Genomic DNA, 7282 nt, shown 5'->3' on the forward strand with positions numbered 1-7282 from the left:
TTTAACAATGTTAATGTTACAATGACTGAAAAGTGTGATTATAAGAAACATTAAATACCTCATGTGTGTATTCAAAAAATATTTTCATTTATATTATATTGATATAATAAAGCAAAATAATCAGCAATCAGTTGTGTATCTCATACCATAGCTTGATGTTCTGCTGGGATCAATATTGGGTTTCTTGCCTAGTATTCAACAGTTTCTTCCCACAGAACTATATCAGTGATGATCAAATTTGATTTGAAGAAATAGTACATCAGTTAATTATTGTCTTTCAGATTGTAAATGTAAATTCATTCAAGGGTATAAGGACCCAGGATATCTTGAATAATAAATCTTTGCATATGAACTTATTTATACTGCCATACATTTCTAATTTGTTCATTATGAAGGCTAAATATATATTTATAACATTTTCTTAAAAAATAAATTATATGGCAGAGAATTGTCTCATTTAGTAAAGTTCATTGCTGCTAATTCTGAGAACCTGAGTTCTATCTCTGGGTTACCGATAAGACTTCTACATTTGTTTCCCATATTTTCACTTGGGTGCTTCCATGTGCACACTTCTATATGAGCTCATTTGTGAACAATTTTTCAATACAAAGAAGTGCCATTGAGGTCACTTGCAGCCAAATTGTTCCTTAGGTATCATCACTAGAACTCACAAAGTGGAAGTAGATCATAGACCCCTGTTAGTTTTCCTGTCAGTGCTACATACACATCATGGCACAGGTGTATTACAGGTGTATTCACACAGTCACACTTCAAACATTTTAAAATGGATGGAATTAACAATGCAATGAAAATAACCCATTATTGAGAACATATGAAATTATTTGACTCTTCATATTATAGAATTTCAAGAAATATTGCTTGTCATGAAAACAATGGTGCTCCCTCTAAATCTTATTTTATTTCTTTCTCTGATTCAATGATAAGTGCTTTCAAAACACTTATTTCAGCTGGACTTAGAGGTGTATGGCTATAATCATAGCACACAGGAGTATGTGTGGGGCCCATCTCAGTAAGTTTGAGGTCAACTTGTTCCCCATCATGAACTCTTGAAATTCCTGGCTATGTGGACTTTTCCTAATCAAATCTGGCTTGACTCAGGTTTATTTTAACCAAGTTTTTTATCTTTATTCACATAAAGAGATCTGTTTTAACAATGAAGATAAGAAGCAATATAGAAATTCCATTCACATTCAGTCTATTAGATCCTTTGACAACCATCTAGAGGTGATGTTATCTTTCAAGAGACAAGAGACAGAAGGAAACTGGGACACCTTCTCCTTCAGCATTATGACATATGGGAACTGGAGAGTGGTCTCAGGAGTACTGGTCTCAGGAGTACTTGGTACCCAAGTGTGATTCCTAGCCCACACTTCAGATTGGTCAGAACTCCATGTAATTGTAGGTTCTGAATATGTGGTACATTATTCTGGTTTCTTATGGCACAAGATATGCAAATGCTGAACAGAAAGGTCTGTATGTGATTCTTTATTTATAATAGGTTTTCTTTGTGTGCCTGTTATCTTCAAAAAGAATGAAGTTTACTTTAGACGTAGACATGGAGACAGTGTCTAATCACCTCTGACTGGAAGTACACACACTTGTGGGTGCTGGGTATCAATGTTGGTCACCGTGGATAAGTCACCAGTGTTCTAACTGCTGAGTCTCATGAACATGTCAGTACCAGTGTGGTATGAATGGTTGATCTAAGTTCTTTACCACAGCCTTGATGACCCAGAAGAAATAAAAGAGTGGTAGCATGGCTTTATTTTTTTTTCTGTTTGACATTTTTTATTTTATTTTTCATTTTTTTTAATTTTTCCATTCCAAAATTTCCACCTACCCCCTCCCCGTACTTCCTGACCTATCTTCCTCCCTCCCTGTCCAGTCCCAGGATACCCCATCATGTTGGAAGTCCAAGGCCCTCCCCCATCCATCCAGTCCCAAGGACGCAAGCATCCAAATAGACCAGAATCCCAAAAAGCCAGTTCATCCAGCAAACACAAGTCCCAGTGACATTATCAATGTCTTCTCCGCCAGCCCTCACCATCAGTCATGCCCAGAGATTCCAGCCTGACCACAGCCTCGTTCAGTCCCAGTCCAGATGGAATTGGTGAGCTCCCATTAGATCAGGGACATTGTCTCTGTGAGTGGACCAACCCCTCTCTGCCCTGACCTTCTTGCTCATCCTCTGCTTCCCTCAGCCCCTCAACTGGACCCTGGGAGCTCACTCCAGTGCTCCAATGTGGGTCCCTGTCTCCATCCCCAGATGAAGGAACCATGGAAACATGCGAGATACCTGTCAGTGTGACCATGGGACAAGGCAGGGGAGGATGTGGAGAAAGGGGAGCACTTGTCCATTGTTGGTGGGAGTGAAGGCATGTGCAGCCACTTTGGCAGTTTCTCAGGGGATTGGGGGTCAGTCTGCCTCAATACCACTCTTGGGAATGTACCCAGGAGATGCCCAGTCATATTACAGAGGCATTTGTTCAACAATGATCATAGTGGCATTGTTTGTGATAACCAAAACCTGAAAACAACCTAGATTCCCTTTAATGGAAGGAAGGATAAAGAAGGTGTGGAACATATACACATTAGTGTACTACTTACTCAGTGGTAAAAAAAAAAATGACATCTTGAATTTTGCATGCAAATGGATGGAAATAGAAAACATTATCCTGAGTGAAATAACCTAGACCCAAAAAGATGAATATGGTATGTACTCACTTATTAGGAGATTCTTGCCATAAACAAAGGACATTAAGCCTATAGTTTGCAAGCCTAGAGAAGCCTAATAACAAGGTGAACCCAAAGAAAACCATAGATAGATCCTCTTGGAAATTGGAATGAAACAATATTGTCAGGCAAAAGTTGGAAGCATGGGGGTGGGGTTCTGGGAAGGGGAAAGAGAAAGAGAGAAGGGAGAAAGGAAAGACTGGAAAGATCTTTGGGGGAGTGGGGAAGTAGAGATGGAGGAAGGGCAGATATAGGAGCAGGGAAGAAGATATTTGTAGAAGGAGCTTCAGGTTGCATTCCTGCAGCCTGGCCACCTGGCTAGCTTATGCCCTGAAAAAATAATACAGAAATTGTATTCTTTTAAACATTGCCTGGCCCATTAGCTCTAGCCTCCTACTAGCTAATTCTCATATTATGTTTTAACCCATATCTAGTAATCTCTGTAGCACCATGAGGTTTGGCTTACCAGGAAGATTCTAGCCTAAGTCTATCTTGGGCTGGACCTTCGTTGCAACTGACCTGGAGAGGAGAGGCATGGCATCTGCCTCACTTTCTCCCAGCATTCTGTTCTGTCTACTCCACCTACCTAATTTTCTGACCTATCAGGGCCAAGGCCGTTTCTTTATTAACCAATGAAAGTAGAAGGCCCACCTACATCATTTCCCCTTTTTCTGTTTAAACAAAAAAGTAAGACTTTAACTTTAACATAGCAAAATTACATATAACAAAGCAGTTACAAAGCAAGAATTAAAGTGACAATATTTACATCTACTTTATCTTTTATCACAACTAAGGAAAACTATAACTATCTTTATATTATTTAACTTCATCAAAGACTCCAGAAGGATATAATATTACCTAAGCAAACAAGAAATAAGCAACTTCCAAACTCTAGAAATGACAGAGACATCTCACTGCCTAGACAGTCACCCAAAGTTCTTTTGGACCATTGGGGCATCCATCTTTGGCTTTTAGGCCCATAGTATCCAGAGACATTTCCATAAATCAAAATATTTTAAAGAGAGTCCAGTCACTAACTTCTGTGTCCTGCAGAATGTCTCACAGACTCTTTCATGAATCAGGAACCCCAAAAAACCATCTCACCTTTAAGCAAGTTCAGCTGTCCTCTCTCTGAGGGTTCTCTGTGTCCAGTTCATGCAACAGTCCAGGCAAGAGCATTTTCTTGCCCAAATGGCTGTCAAACTCCATAAGGAGCCTCTTTGATGCCCATCTTCCTCTTGAAGTAAATTGGTGCTGCCATTTTCATTGTCATGAAAAGCTCTAAGTTATTAAAACATTAAATGTCATATTCTGTAGTCTTTAAAAGATATGAAGAATTTCTATCTAAAATATATCTATGTACATCTAGAAAATCTAACATGACTACAAACTTGACTATTATAGATGACTATCCATTAACAACCTATATAGATTACATTTTCACATGAACTACACAATCACAATACCTCAGTCAAAGGTCACAAATACATATACATATAACAAGATTGACCTAAAATTTAAATCACTAAAGTCAAATCCATACCAATGCAAATTATTCATATCTCTATCATATCTCTCTTTAAATGTAAAATGAATATTGATAAACAATATTTGGGAATATGGGCACTTTATTTCATTCCAAACTGCTTTGTGCTGAATGGGGGCACTGTTAATCAGGTCTTTTAAGGTGTAACCTGTGTGCCAGGTTCATCTCAGTCAGCAGTTGACTGAAGTAATTTTTTGAGGGTTTTCACAGCAACCTTTCAGGAGGGCGTGGTCTATCATACCATATTGGGATAGAAGCAATCCGCAGGGTGTCATTCTCTGTGAAAACAAAAGAAGAATCTTTTTTTCCAAAGCATCATATCCTTAGATCCAAATTCTGAAGTCAAGGTATTTTCAAAATATGTATGTTGGATTAGTTCAGCAGGATTCATAAACAAATATCTTTTAGCATCTGTTGCTCCATCTTCAGCATTCAAACAATTCAATGAGAGCATAATAGCATACAGTATTAAGATAATATGTGTATTTTCCATCTTTGTGTGGCTTTATTTTTAACCTCTATTTCATTTATTTTTACTTTTTGAGACAGGTTCTTTGTAAATCTTTGTCCTGGAATAACTCTGTAGACCAGGCTGTCCTTGAACTCTCAGAGATCTGTCTGTCTCTGCCTCCCAGGCATTGGGATTAAAGGTGTGTGTTACCACACCTTGAAGTCATAGAGGTCAATCTACTTCTGCCTCACAAGTGTTGGGATTAAAAGTGTGTACTACCACACCCAAGTACTCTTTTTCTTTTTACTTTAAGAACTTTAACTTTTAGCCGGCATATATTTTTAACACACTGTAAATCATCTAGAGGTTTTCTTTGTCTTTGAATCTCTCTTTACTGTATATCTGTCTTTTTCTGACTACATGAGTCCTTAAGGAGAGGATTAAAGCCATGGCTTTGCCGCCTAGATTCAGCCCATTCCTTAGCATTCCAGCATCATTTCAGAGGTACCGGCTGTAGCCGTGTTTACCGCTACAACTCTATGGCGTTTCAATGTCCCTGCCAGCAAGCAAGCTGCAGCATTCTGCTCACAGATCACACTCAGTCAGAATGTCTGTCTTACAGAGTCAGAGTCTGTCCTGGCAGCACGGCCCAGGAAGCTGGCATTTTAAAACAACTCAGCTTTTTTTCATGCTATGGCTGAAAACCGAAAAGCATGTATTCAACTTTTCATCAACACCATTTAAGTGTTTCGTGGCAGAACCTTTAAAAGAAGCTGCAGGGTTTTGCAGCTAAGACTGAGTCAGGAAGCCTCTCTTAGATGAGAGTGCTTGCTTGCTTCTAGGAAGCAGAACGGACCCAAGAAATTGCTGCCAGCAAGAAAACATGCTTTACTCTATTCTTTTCCAAGCTTTCTCAGGCTTTCTGTGGATGCAGTTATCCACGTGGGTGCCATTTGTAGAAAGAGCTTCAGGCTGCATTCCTGGTTCTTTATTAACCAATGAAAGTAGAAGGCCCACCTACATCAGATATCTATATTAAGGGAGCCATTTTAGGGTTGCCAAGAGACTTGGCACTTGAGGGGATCCCCGGTGTCCATGGAGATGTCCCCAGCTAGGTCCTTGGACAGCAGAGGAGAGAGTGTCTGAACTGGCCTTGCCCCACTAACACACGGATGATTATCTCGAATATCACCATAGAATCTTCGCCCGGTGATGGATGGAGATAGAGACAGAGATGCTCATCAGAGCAACGGACTGAGCTTCCAAGGTCCAATTGAAGAGCAGAAGGAGGGAGATGAGCAAGAAAATCTGGACCGTGAGAGGTTTGTCCACCACCAAGACAGTGTGCCTGTTCTAATGGGAACTCACCAAATCCAGCTGGACTGAAACTGAATGAGTCTTCAATAAAACTGGACTCTCTGTGGCTGACAATGGGTGTTGACTAAGAAGCAATTGATAAAGGCACTGGGACTTGTTGCTACTGCATGTACTGGCTATTTAGGACCCTGGTCTATTTGGATGCAAAGCTTCCTAGTCCTTGGACTTCCCACAGATCAGGCTTCCTTGCTCTCTCTTAAGGAAAGAGAGGGAGGGAGGAGGGGGAGTGGGTAAGCGGGAGGGGAATGGGAGGAGGGGAGGAAGTGTAAATCTTTGAATGGAAAAAAGGTGTCAAACATGTACACATTGGAGTGCTGCTCGGTGGTAAAAAATGGTGGCTTCTTGAATTTTGTATGCATGGATGGAAATGGAGGACACTGTCCTGAGTGTGATAACCCAGACCCAGAGAGATGAATATGGTATGTACTCACTCATTGGTGGATTCTAGCCATAAACAGAGGACATTGCACCTATAGTTCAGGAGCCTGGAGAGGCTGGATAATGAGGTAAACCCAAAGAAAGACAGATATAGATCCTCCTGGAAATTGGAAGCAGACAAGACTGTCAGGCAGGGGTTGGGAGCATGGGTGTGGGGAGGGGAGAAGAGAGGGAGAGAGGGGAAGGATGGGAGAATTGGGGAGAGCTTGGGAGGGTAGACAAGGAGGAGGGGTGGATATGGGAGCAGGGAAGAAGATATCTTGATTTTGGGATCAGTTTTGGGATTGGCAGGAGACTTGGCTATGGAGAGGATTCCAGGTGTTCATGGGGATGTTCCCAGCTGGGTCCTTCGGCTGTGGAGGAGAGAGAGCCTGGACTGGCTTTCTTCTTAAAGAATTTCAGAGCCCAAGTCTCCCCCAAATGAGGGAAAGTGCAAAAAGTAATCAGAATACACACTAACAGTAAAGTTTTTAAAAGTTGATTAACCATTTAATCAAAGCAATTGGTTACAGTTGGTGCCTAGAAGCTCACATACCAGGTGTTACCGTGCTGGAGTTCATTCCTCTTGAAAAGAGAGAATCATAACTTGCAGGCATGAAGCCTGCCTTGTAGGAATGTTATCATATTCTCTTTCCCAGGTGCCTGAAAAACATTCAGTTGGGAGCTCTAAGCAGTGATGACTCAAGATGACATCCAGGTTGTGAGGACTTCCAGAG

This window comes from Microtus oregoni, unplaced genomic scaffold, assembly GCF_018167655.1.
Source record: "Microtus oregoni isolate MIOR12 unplaced genomic scaffold, Mior012 000018F_ref0000195, whole genome shotgun sequence".
Taxonomy (NCBI): domain Eukaryota; kingdom Metazoa; phylum Chordata; class Mammalia; order Rodentia; family Cricetidae; genus Microtus; species Microtus oregoni.